The sequence below is a fragment of the Diabrotica virgifera genome, chromosome 5 (assembly GCF_917563875.1).
Source record: "Diabrotica virgifera virgifera chromosome 5, PGI_DIABVI_V3a".
Lineage (NCBI taxonomy): Eukaryota > Metazoa > Arthropoda > Insecta > Coleoptera > Chrysomelidae > Diabrotica > Diabrotica virgifera.
Genome location: NC_065447.1, coordinates 57,248,520 through 57,262,697, shown reverse-complemented (window position 1 = coordinate 57,262,697; position 14,178 = coordinate 57,248,520). Strand labels below are relative to the sequence as shown.

Sequence of the window (14,178 nt, the reverse complement as noted above, 5' to 3'; positions counted from 1 at the left end):
TACTGTTATTGTGTTTTATCATGCCCTAGTATCCAAATATTTGGAAAGCGAGGTCCAAGAAGAAGAAAAACAACCTGGTTAAATAACCTCAGAACTTGGTTCAACACAACAGTGGTGTAGCTTTTTCGCGCTACTGCAGATAAGATAAAGATTGCCATGATGATCGCAAATAATCCTCTCGGATAGATACATCTAGAAGAATGAGTAGGGTGTGTGTTGAGTTAATTTCTTGTTACCTAGTAAAGTCGACTTCATTGTCTTTTAAAGAGACGCTTATTGAATCCGTAAAAATGAAGATATAATATGTAGTTAATCATACATTCTCTAATTTTTTCTTTCAATTCAGTTAACATTAACTATAATTCCTCTGGATTTTCTTCTATTAATACTACATGCATCGTCTGTATATTTTCGGTGGTTAATTATTTATCCAGTTATGTATATTCTGAAAATACTACCAGCAAACAGGTGTTATCTTGGGTTAAGCAAACATCTTAAGAACAGAACTTAAATAAATAAAACCAAACTTACAATCATTATGACACCTATTCTACCATTGCTGACATATGGGTCTAATACATAATATTTAATATAATGTGACAGTGGAACCATATCGTCGCTGATTTGCAAAAAGGTGCCAACTGACATTGTATTCAAAAGAGTTATGTGCAAAAATTATGGGTAGGAAGGTTCTACCTATTCAGTAAAAAGGGGTCAAGTGTATTACTTATTCTTGTTGAGATATAATAGTCTCATCATTTTTTAGAGCAAAGTAACATTGTTTTTAAACTGATTGTGTAAATAGGAGCTAAGTTCTACTTAAGAAAAATATAAAAATGTTATTTGGACCCTTTTTGCAAATCAGCCACGATATAATCTCATCTTACTTGGAAAATAGAAGAGCACAAGAAAGACTACAAATTCATGTACCTTCAAAATTCGAAGGATATTTACAAACCCGCGATGCATGACCATAGCAAAAATGAGCAGAATAAAAGGAATTAAAAAAGAGACGTAAATATGTAGATCCAGATGAACCAAATTTTTAAATCACGAAACGTACATCAAAAAACTATAATACGAATCTACAAGAGGATAATCTGACCGATAATAGATGTGAAACTTGGATATTGACTCAAAAATCTGTAAACTGCATGGAAATGTTTGGAAGAAAGCTAAAAGCTACTAAGACGAATAATATATAGGCCCTACAAATGGGAACAACTGGTGGCGAATCAGATACAATTACACATGTAATTTGTAATTTATAATAAATATAATGAAACACTTTTATCTCAGTATGTCCGCTTGCAGTTTCTTCAATAGGCAGGCGATGTATTTGGGATGGAAGAAAACAGAGCTTCAAAAAACTTCTAAATGCAATGATGAAGTAGAAGCGACCTATTGCAAGACCGAGAAAGCGATGGGAGGATGATATGGATAAAGACATAAGACATCTCCCTGGGAGTCGATTGTGGAGGAGAATGACTACAGACTGTAATGACATGGAGAGGTTTGATGAGCGACCAGGATTAGTATTAGGCTATAGAGCCATAAGATGAATGAGGAATGAATGCAGATAGATAGGTTAAAGCTGGTAGTGTCTATGTAAGAGCTAATAAACCCTACCTACTCTTTCAAATTAATCCTATTATTAATATTTATGGGAAATAGAACACCAAAACATTTTATACAGCAAATCACCGAGGAAAATTTCAATATAGAACAATATACAGCTGAAACAAATAGACCACATCGAAGATATAAACGCGAGCTGGGAGAAAATTAAAAACAACATTAAAGAGGCAGCAACAGAAGCTCTAGGAAAACTCAAAGTCATACTGAACAAAAGAAACACCAACAATACACCATGGTTCAGAAAAGAAATAAAAGAGACACGTAAAGAGAAGCGAGAAGCCTACATGAAGTATAAAACATCAAACACTCCAGAATCCAGAGATAACTATAGAAGAATGCGAAATAAATCAAAGCAATTGGTAAGAAGAACAAAAAATGAACACTGGGAACAGTTTACAAAAAGGATGGAAATCGACTACGGAGCACAAAAACAAATATGGAGATTCATAAGAAACCAACGGAAAGAAATGGCAGAATTGAAGGAATACAATAACATACCAGCAAAATAATGGGAAAGATACTTGACCGAACTTTTTAAAGGAAAGGAAAATAATAATCAAAACAATCTTCTCTTCTTCAGGTGCCGTCCTCGTTCCGAAGTTTGGCTATCATCAAGGCTATGCGTATTTTTGATACCGTAGATCTAAATAATTGGCAGCTGCTGCACTTGTACCAATCTCTTAAATTCTTCAACCATGAATGTTTTCTTCTGCCAATGGATCTTTTACCTATTATTTTTCCCTGAATAATTAATTGTAGTAGCTGGTACTTTTGTCCCCTCATTATATGTCCCAAGTATTGCACTTTGCGCTTTTTAATAGTAAGCGCAAGTTCTTTTTCTTTCTGCATCCTTCGCAACACTTCCATGTTTGTCACTCTCTCTGTCCACGATATTCTCAGTATCCTGCGGTACATCCACATCTCGAATGCTTCTATTTTCCTTGTATCGATCTTTTTCAGTGTCCAAGCTTCCATTCCATAGAAAAGAACTGACAGCACGTAACATCTCATGAGGCGAATTTTAAGATTTAAACTTAGCTCTCTTCCGCATAAAACTGTTTTCATTTTGGTAAAAGTAGCTCTAGCTTTTTCTATTCTGATCTTGATTTCTTCAGAGTTGTCGTTGTTTTCATTAATAACAGTTCCCAGGTAATTATATTTTCTGACACGCTCAATTCTTTGATCATGTACGGTTATGTCAGAAAAATTTTGTGGAGATTTCGACACCATCATTATTTTTGTTTTTTTGATGTTAAGTGATAAACCGAACTTTTCGCTGCACTCTACTATTCTGTTTATCAGTGTTTGGAGATCTTCCGGGGTGTCTGCTATTAATACTGTGTCATCAGCGTATCTCAAATTGTTTATTAAAGTGCCATTTATTTTAACCCCTATATCTTGGTCAGCAAGGGCTCTGTTTATAATATCTTCTGAATATAAGTTAAACAAGGTTGGTGAAAGTATGCATCCCTGCCTTACGCCTTTTTTGATCTCGAGTTCCTCGGTTGTTTCCCGTTCTACTCTAATATTCGCCTTCTGGTTATAGTAAATATTGAAGATAATTCTGACGTCCCTTTTATCCAAGTTTTTCTCTACCAACAGTCTCATCAATAGCTTATGAAAAATAGGTTCATATTCATCAAATTCAAAATGGAATATTTCAATGAGAAATAATCAAAAAATAAAGCACTTTTTGGGAAAAACTCATTTAAACTTTTTTAAAGTGTTTAAAAAAAGCTTTTTTTCTGCTTTATAAAAAAATTTCTAGCATCAAAAGTAAACAAGTTACGCTCAAAATAAAGTTGGTGCCATTTGTTTTGATAAAAAAATGGGGAAAATCACTCCCTAATTTTAGCATATCTAATGAACTTAATCGTTACCAATTCACAAATTTTTTTACTCGTATATGTATTGTTTATATGATCTGTTGTAGGTCTCATCGGTTCAAAGTTTTTATTTTTGAAAGGGCTGCAGTTAAAAGGATTTAAACGAGTCACTAATCACGAGTGTATTATGCAAATTTAGAAACACCAAATCTTAACCAGTTTTTGTCTTACATAAAAACAAAAAAATACAAAATATTCAGAAAAGTATAGCCGAATTTTTTTGTTCCTTAAGATTTTTGGTATCTCTGACAATTTTTAAGTAATTATGAAACAAAGCATGTTTTTCAAAATAAAAATTTTTCTAAATTATATTTTAAAACCAAATTTTTTCAAAAATAAGCACTTTGAATTAATGAAACTTACAGATCATATAAATACAACATAAGTAAAGTAAGTTGTGAAGCGGTAACGATTAATTTCATTTAAGTTGCTAATTAGGGGGTGATCTCCCGATTTTTTTTTTGCAAAAACAAAAGGCTTTGACCAACTTTATTTTGAGCGTAACTTATTTATTTTGATGATAGAAATTTTTTTATAAAATGAAAATAAAGATTTTTTTTAACACTTTAAAAAAGTTGTAATGAGTTCTCCCCAAAAAGTGCTTTTTGGATATTTCACGATAAAATATTCGATTTGGAATTTGACGAATATGAACCTATTTTTCATTAGCTATAACTCTGCTTCTGCTAGGTATAGAGCCCTAACATATACACCATTTTTTTCAGTTTTTTACAGGCTATATTTTGCTAAGCCAATATCACTTTGCCAATATCACTTTTTTTCTTTGACGTGTTAGCTATCCGTGTGCCAAATTTCATGTCAATCCAAACGCTTCTTTAAAATTCACAGCAAAACCCGTGAAAGAATGTACTAAAAATATGAAATCCTAGGTTAAACTCCGAAATGAAACAAGGATACAGTTTAAAATGTGCTATTTTCTGATCTTTCTGCATACACCTGAGACTCAGACCTGAGAATCAGAAGTCAGAAAGAAAAAATACATTAATTAGAAAGTATCTTTTGATATAGAGGTTATTTCGTATTTTTAGGTATGAATATTATTACTTTGATAAGTTTTTTCTAGTGCTTGCCCTTCTTTTTTGAAGTTCGAGATCATTGAAGAACGTCAATAGCATTGGTTTTCTCCAATTTGAACAACGCTAAAATTATTTCCACCTTTAGTACAAAATTCGTTCTTGCAACATATTAAAAACCATTCTTAAAAATTTCTTAAAAAATACATTATACTCAACTGCTTAATAAAACTGTTATTTACATACGAGTCAATTGGTATATTTATTACATAAAGCAAATTAAACTTTAAATGTAAAAAATGTTTCATACTTTTTTATTATCCAACATTCCATGGTCTTTGTATCAAAACAAACCCATTCAGAATAATTTATCAATGTTTTCCTGCTTGTTTCTTAACTTTCAACATACTTGTATAAATAAGGACACTTGCAAATAGGTCCCTAAGGCGTAGTCACTGTTTTTTATAAATATTTTACAGTTACAAATTTCTATTTTACAAAATTTGAACACTTTCAACACAATATTGGGTTTCTGACTCGACCTATCGTTGACATCACGTCATTTTCTAAGGAATGCGGCCTGCTACATAAGCAAAACACCCAGATTTTCTTATATTATTTGAGTTTAAGCAGTACTTACCGATAAATACTAGTTTAATATCCAATTATTGCACTATGTTCGTTGATTTCATTGAGGAAAATCACATTTTTTGTTCAGATTTCACCGAATATAGCTCAAAAATAAACACTGAACACTTTTAAAGTCAGGTTAGCGAGAACACTACACTCTACACTCTACTGGTAGGTCGACTTGAAAGGTGAGGTAAGGTGCGTCCCGTTAGGTTGGTATGCGGAAGGAGGGGGTCAACTCTACTACAGATGCAATATTAAATCCTAAGAAATTCTGCCTTACAAAATAACGTAGATAAAAATTTTTCGTTTTGGCAAGCCCAAGTAGCCTGCACCGAACGGGTTTATTAAGTATTTTAAGGATGCTTTAAAACTGTAGAATAAAACTAAAATTAAAACCATTTGGTTTTTAAGTAAACCTTAAGGTTGCAATAAAACCGCTTTCAACATAAAAGGACCCACTCTGAAAGAGGTCAATGAAACCAAAAATAAAAACCTTTTTAAAACTTTGTTTTCTTAAGCAACTGGTTTTAGCTGCTGTGAAGGTGCTTTTAAACCCATGGTAAAAGACATTTTAAGTGCAGGCAGTTTTATAGCAAACTTAAAAAGGTTTCTTAAATTTAGACTTTTAAAGACAATTTACCATATTAAATGATTCTTTAAACCCATATACTCCATATAAGCCAAAAAATGTTTACATGTGTTATGATAGTTAGATACGTATTTATAACCATAAAATAATTAAAAGTACTTGGTTATTTCGGACTGACGGATTGTCAATGTAGAAAATCACTTGCGCACCCAACTTTATTGATAACGTTAACAAAAATAGGTCTAAATAACTCACGCTCCCTAAAATTTCTGACTTTTGGCGATTAAAAAATAAAAATAATAAAAAAATTTAAATCCGAAAAATATTAATTTGAAAGAAAAATAATTTTATCTACAATTTTAATGTTTCTATGTTAAAATAAATCGAATTTATGTCTTTAAGACGCTTATTTAAAAATTTTATGTAAGCCTTATATTGTAATCTATCATGGTTTCAGTATCTCTAGAAAGCAATATGGCCGAAATCCAAATAAAACTATTTGGTCTATCGACAGAGAATTGTTGTTAAGATCAAATGGTTTTATTTTATACCTTTTCAAGAGCATATATCCTACATAAAAGCAAGGTTGCCTTGAAATTAAAACCGTTTAATTTTAATGCTGCTATTAATAATGCCACTCGGTTTTAATGTGAATCCAACCTAAAGTCGAGACGTCGTAGTGCTGTATGTGTTGTATTTTTCTTTTAAAATGACCAGTCCGTTTATATTTTAAGTACTTGCGACTTATTTCTTTCATACTTGCTGTACTTCCACTTTTTACAACACACTGCACCACTGTTTCGCTCTAAAACAAATGGCCGACCATTTTGGACATGAAAGAAGAGGGGACGAGTCTAGTTTTATTGTTTCTAACAAGAAGCATAGTTTAGTCTTTACGATAACCAAATTGATTCATTTCAGAGCGTTTGGTTTTAATATAGCCTGCTAATTGCTTTTAAGAAAGCAACTTTAAAAGAAAACTAAAAAAATAGTTTTAAGGCATATGTTTTACTGACATAATAGTCTTGAGATGAAGTAGTTTTAATAATAGGTTTTATTAGTCATATTAGGAGAATCTTTAAAACTGCAATAAAACTTAAAGGTAACAAAGTAGAATCTAATAAAACCAAACAGTCCAGAAGTTCTTCATAAAACTGATTAGTTTTAAAGTGAACTCAGAATAAACCATTTTAAAACTACAATAAGACAAATTATCTATTAAGATTAATTTAGTCTTTTGATACTCTTATTAGATCCTTTAAAACTAGTGACAAATGCTTAACAATTTTAAAGTTCTGGCAGTAAATCTATCTATAAGATAACTTTAAAACCATTATCTTCTTATTTACCACAATAAAACCTTTATAAACCTCAAATAAAACTAAAATGTTTTTATTGTGCTTCTTGGGAGGTCGCATTAGCCATTTACTTGTTTCCTATGATCGAGGAGAACTGATTTGACAACAGCACAATTTTATAATATTAAAAGAAAAATGTTCAATTAGGATTAATTACTTCAGTTGATCTGAATAATCTTCAATAATATCTATAGATGACACAGGCAATATTCGAAAAGATTGAATAGTTTCAGAATTTATTACGTTACCAAAGAAAGAAATATAGGCTAATATAAGTCTAATGACCCATACATTAAAACTTTTTCTTAAAATTATACATCGCAGAATATGCAAGCTGTACGAAGAGAGAATACAATACACACAGTTTGGATTCATGAAAAGTGTAGGTATGAGAGATGCACTGTTTACTCTACAGGTTTTATTCCAAAGATGCAGAGATATGACTTGCGATATTTACACCTGCTTTGTGGACTACCAAAAAGCATTTGATACAGTTCCATACCGAAAAATGATGGATATTCTAACAAAAGCCCAAATGGATTATAAAGAGCGGCGTATAATACAAAATTTATACTGGAACCAATCAGCCACAATAAGGACAAATCTTGGAGATGGAACCGACGGAAACGACCCAGATTCTGTGAGGCGTTAGACAATGATGTATACTTTTACCTATATTATTTAACCTATATTCAGAGGAAATATTTAGTAAAGCCTTGGAAAATTGCGAACATGAAATTAATACTACTAAATGGAGAATGCCTAAACAACATCCGCTATGAAGACGACACCTCTATTTTTGCAGACATTTTGAACAGTTTACAGCAACTCATAAACAAAGTAAATGAAGTAAGTGAAAGATTTGGACTACAAGTAAACATTATTAAAAACTAAATTTATGATCATCGGCAAAAATAAAATTAGAGACGTCCAACTGCTTATCCAGAATACATAAGTGGACCGAGTAAAACAGTATACCTATCTTGGAACAATAGTAAACGAATAATAGAATCACTCACAAGAAGTAAAATATAGAATAGAGAAGGCTAGGAAACAGAAGGCTTTAATTTCATAGGAGATTCTCGGTTTTTGTTTTTTTTTATTTTTTTTTTGTTTTTTTTTTTGTTTTTTCCTATAAATTTAGAACCTAAACCTGTTTATAAATTAAGTATATTTAGTCTATGTTGTTTCGAAGTAGCAAAATGGGTTATAACGTCATTGTAAAATTTATTATTGCTTTGGAGAGATTTTAAAAGTTTTTTTTTCCATTGACATTTGAAATTTGAGACAAGTTTGACATTCTCTCTGGTTTTATGGTGTTTAGACAATACGTTTTGACTCTTTTGAGACAAGAGAAATCCCGTTCATTTGAGGCAGAATTTGCCCACATTTGAGCACAATAATTTATTAATTTCGGGAACAGTTTGATGTACCTAATGAACTGCAGTATATAAAATTATACATATTTTGTAACTTACCCCATCTTCCGAAAATATTTGGATCAGCATATAAACCTGGTAATCCATTATCTTATTTTATTTGATTAAAGAATGATGGATATAATTTTTAATGAACTTGTCTAATAGATATTTTGAAATTTTTTTAGCGTAACTTTTAAATTTTGAATCGTCAAAGAGGTCAATGGCTTATAACAGTGAGTAAATAATAGTTTTGCCTGGTGCAATAATTTTAACTTTTGCCTGGACCCCATACAATTCACCGGACATCAAGGCGGCGCCGTCATAAATTTGCCTTACCAATTTATTTTTGATATCAAAAAAATTAATATGTCCTTTAAAACACCAAAAATATATTCTCTCTTATGGCTTCTACTCACGTCTGAAAACCTAAAAGCCTCTCATAAATATTAGACGTAACGCGTAACAGTAATTGATACTTGTGAATGACATGTTACCTCTAACAGTAGTTTCGTCTACTTCTACCGAAAAGCCTGAAAATGTAACTACTAATTGATCCTTTCATTCTGTGTTGTTTTAGGTACGCCACTAAATGTCTTCTAGTCAGAAAGTAAATTAGAAAAATTGTTAAACAATTTTATTTGTTCTCTTGATGTAACGAATCCTCCGATTCATCCAGTCACCTAAATGGTAATTCCTAATAACTTAAAAAAATACAATATCAATCATTAAACGACGTAAAACTACCTACTTACCTATTTCATAATTTTATCCCGGGCGCGCTTAGGTAGGTGCTTTGCTACCGTTTGCAGATCACCGCTTGGCAGATTGGTTTCTGCCGTACTTGCCATTCAAATAAATACGGGAAATGTATAATTGGTTGCCTATCGGCTAATATTCCATAGCTTCTTATTACAAGCAAATCTCCAATCTGGGGACGGCTTGCCGAAAACACACAATCGCAAACGGGTGCATGGCTATAGGATCATTTTTGAAAATGATCCTATACGCACAGCGCACAGGGATCACTTAAAGTATGAGATCCATCGAATTCTTTTAAAAACAATGAATAAAATTTAGTCGGTATTATCTCACAGATATTTTTTTTATTTCACAGAAACGAATATCATCAACTCTGATTAAATTAAATATTTAAAAAAATCAATAATGTGTCCATAAATGTGTGGGTCGGCACTGCCGACCCTGACGATCCTGATTAGCCGCCACTGCTAGGAGTGCATTCAACAACATAGCCAAACTCTTTAAAAGCCACAACCTTAATCTGGAAATAAAAGTAAGGCCCCTACGATGTTATATCTTCTTAGTATTGTACTACGGAGTTAAATCCTGGACACTCACCGAAGCGATGAAGAAAAAACTTGAAGCCTTCGAGATGTGGCTATACAGGCGAATCCTAAGGATATCATGGACGGACAAGATAGCCAACGAGACCGTACTACGAAAAATGGGGAAAGAAAGAGAAGAGAAGTGATGTTTACAATTAAAAAAAAAGTTAGAATATCTCGGACACATAATGAGAAACGGCACTATATACAGATTACTGAAAATAATCCTTTAAGGCAAAGTATTCTGAAAGCGAGGTATAGAGAGAAGAAGAATATCATGGTAAAGAACCTGAGGAAATGGTTCTCCACAACAACTAATATATTTAAAGCATTAGTTAATAAAATAATTATAGCCAGAATGATCGCCAATATTCGAAACGAATAGGCCTCAAAAGAAGAAGACATCAGTTGATACAATGAGATATACGTCTTAATTTTAAAGCAAAAACAAACATAACTAATACATCTACCTCTGTTTCACATCACATCACACATCTGCCTTCAGGATCCATTCCAATTCACTGTGTTTTGACCTACGAAGGATGTCCGCCTACCCAGTCCTTCACCTAGCTATCCTACTAGCATAATCTGGATGTTTAAACATGTTACTGATGAACTTACAAATCATCCCTTATAACGGCATCATTTAATCACTTGTAACGCCGACCTGAATATGATCTGTATATTGTAGGGATCGAAACCGGTCGTCGAAGTAAATTAAATGATTGTAAGTCTGTGTTACTTCATTCAAAAACAAACAGTTTAGTCTTTAGTATGAATCAATGAAAAATTTAAGATAAGCTTTGTGAAAGCCCATCCATCTAATGTAGGTACGATCTTTAGAGAATTTCAGTCTTGTGAACTAGGGAAAATATTTTTTAATTCGTATCAGATTTCGTTTTCATATTTGCTATTTCTTCTCACTGTTCTCCTAGTATCAGGTCGTGTTTCTGCCGCAGATGTCATTCATTGTCTTATGGCTGTTTTATAAATTCTGCCTTTCATTTCTTTTCCTATATTTTTATTTCTTCATACTGTTTCATTCAGGAAAACTGCGGCTATGTTTGCTCTGTTCAGTATTCACTTGGTCTTCCACTTCTGTTTCGAGCTTTCCGTAACTAGAGATAGAGAGTTTGATGCTAAAATGTTTAAACTTCATCACTTGTTCTATTATCTGACCCCCCAGTTCCAATTTATTACCACTCATTTTGTTCTTTTTTTGGGGACATTAATACGTTAAATTTTCTGGCGGTTATGTTAAATTATTGCAGCATTCATTGTAAATTATCTACACTTTAAGAGGTTATAATTGCGTCGCGGTCGTCTGCATACATAAGCTAAGTAGATCATTAAGTTGGTTTTATTCCATTTGAACGATAGAGGGCATAGGGAATCCCTCTTTTTTTCGCATTGTCACCTTCAATTGAGTCCCCGAGGCAAAGGTGGTCTGGGGGCCACCTGCCGGGGGGTCTGGTGTTTACCCCCCAGCGGAAGGCGGGGTCCGGAAAAATGTTTGATATTTAACCCCATGAAAATGCATTTTAATGGATTCTATGACTTAAGTTTCTTGTACCTACATATTGCTATTTTAGTTGACCAACACAAAAATTTTGAAATCACCTTATTTTTTATTCGCTTTCAAAAATTTAAAAGAAAAACAACAAAATAGACAGATAGTAAAACAAAATGAGATAATATGAAACAATAAAAAGAAAATTTCTTGAAACTTCAAAACCAAATGGAAAAATATGAAGATATGAAGGTTTATTTAGAGAAAATGCAGGAAGAGGTAAACCAGATTGCTGAGGAGATACAGAAAATTGAAAAGGTGGAAGAAAAATTCAAGAATGCAGTAAAATTCGATATGAAAAAAGTGGAAGAAAAATTGAAGGAGATCGGAAAATGTCAAAAAGGACGAGACCGTCGGGAAGTAATTGTATACAGCTCTAATGAGAGCAGACTCCTGTTTGACGAGGATATTAGAAAACGATATCCGGCACCTTCAGCAGTGACACTCTCGAAGGCGAGTACCGTCACTACTATTAGATTTATTATGCTGTGGTACTGGTGGGGCTGATGCCAATGTGCCTTGCTCATTGGCAACGTAGTAATTTAAATTTGTATGTTAAGATCTCGGGAGCCCCAGCTTAACTCAGGCCTCAGGGGCCCTAAGGGTTCTGTTCCAATTGCATTTTAGTCGAAAATACTAATTTCCCCAGTGAAAAATTAAAACTTTATGTTCAGTTCTAGTGTGCCCCTGTAAGGTCTTTTTAAAATTGTGTCATTTGAAAATATTTTGTTGGGATCGGCTTTTAAAATACATATTTTTATTATCCTCATTAAAATGCACGGTCAAAAAAGGAGCACCTGCGGGGTCCTCTTGGCCGGCGGCCCCAGGGCACTGCCCCGGTTGCTCCAATGGTAGTTACGGCCCTGGTGATTGGTCATGGAAGTCAGTCACACACCGTACCTTAAATTTTTTGGAGAATTTTAGTATCTCAACAATTTAGTTGTTTTATCTTGTTTCATGAAAACCCCCCATTCGCAGATATGTAGTCTTAGTATTGTGCAATAAGTTCCTCTTATTTTATTTTTCTGCTAAGTCAACGTGAGGTGGTAAAAAATAAAATAATGAACAGAATAAAATATTGAAATATAGGCACTTTTATTGATTTTGATACATTTCATTATATCAACTCGATTTCAATTTAAATCAGTCATTCTTGACTACCACAATCTCAAATTCTTATTGGTTGACAGATATTACTTCTCTACGTCCTATAATGCAGACCATAACACTCGACAAAGAGTCGACAAAGTTAGAAAGGGGAGGTCCTTAGACGGCTGAATTAAACAACTGGTCAATATATTAAAGAGACACAAGCTGGAATACTTTGGTCACATTATGTGACCCCTGAAATATGTACTTTTGCATTTCATCAGTCAGGGAAAGATCCAAGATAAACTTGGTTCTGGTAGAGGAGGAACATCATCGCTAAAAAATCTAATGGTTTGGAATATGGACTACATTATTTTTTAGTGCTGCTGACAATAAGACGCGATAACAAATATGGAACAGTCATGGAACTAAAATAAGAAGAGAAATATTTATAAAAATCGTATAGATAGTGCACTCTAAATATTACGACTAAATTCACAATTATCTCTTTTTATGTTTGCTAGTTCTAGAAAGGTATCCTTGCTAGGCAACTAGGCATAATAGCTTTCAGTTTGAATCTAAGTAATTACAATCAAAACCCATGTATTGGGTGATCTTTTTTGGCCTTTAAGTATAATGTAGCAAAATAATGAATCACCGGCCGCAAGTAGCAGTTCCAAACGGTTCCATCACCAGAACATTCTGGCGAATGCACGATATGCGTGGAATCGGTGGAGAAAGACGTGCGGTATGTGGAAGGTCACACAATAGCTAGAGGTGGCGAAGTCTGGAATGATCGAGTTTAGTTTAAGCTAGAGATTTGTAAATAAAACTTGCATAAATAAATTAATAAAGTCGTTTATAAATACGAACGCTCGTTTGAATATTACAGTGGTGTCCGGTGTTCGGTAAACTTAGTGCGATATAAATAAGTGAATTAGAGAGACTTTTAAAAGACTTTTGAACTTTATTCGTCGGGAAGAATTAAAGTGAGTCAATTGTTCGGTATTCGGAAAGACTTAAAAGACATTGTGAAAAGTACGTGTGTGCCGACCAAAGATGCTTCTAGAAGAACTTTCCGTAAAACAGCTCCGAAACAATTAGAAGGGTACGAGTTAGACGCCAGTGGGTCCAAGGAAGTCCTGAAAGCACGACTCGAGGAGGTCCTCAAGAAAAATGGAGATGACCCAAAGACGTTCCATTTCCAGTCAGCAGAACACTTCTCTAAATTCTAAAGTGTTTCTAAAAAAATTGATAAAACTTCTAGAAAAAGCGACGAGAAATTTGAGTGTTTCTTAAGTAATTAAAGAAGTTTGTAGACAGAACAACGAAAAACTTGAAGAAGTTTGTAGACAGAACAACGAGAAATTCGAAGAAGTTTCTAGAACACTCGATAAGATACAAAAAAGTGTAAACGACAATAAAGAAATGCCAAAAGAGAAGTTTAAACAACTAGAGACTATGGTAACCAACATGAAAGTTCTACCCTTAGCTTATGCAGTAGTTTTAGCCGTAGAAGAGAAGATCAAAGAATTAGAGAGCATGAGAACCGATACAAAAGTGCAACCGTCAGTTAATGCAGTAGCTTTAGATCCTGTAGTGAAGGATGAACTACCG

At 33.3% G+C, this 14,178-nt stretch overlaps 1 protein-coding gene across 1 annotated transcript in view; it reads right to left on the bottom strand.

Annotated features, from left to right (window-relative positions):
• Positions 1 to 5,351, bottom strand: part of LOC114330487 (unconventional myosin-XV) — a 368,864-nt gene extending 363,513 nt beyond the window's left edge. Inside the window, exon 1 of the mRNA XM_028279830.2 lies at positions 5,199 to 5,351. The gene's annotated coding sequence lies outside the window, so the exon portion shown is untranslated. The remainder of the gene's footprint in view (positions 1 to 5,198) is intronic.
• Positions 5,352 to 14,178: the final 8,827 nt, after the last annotated feature.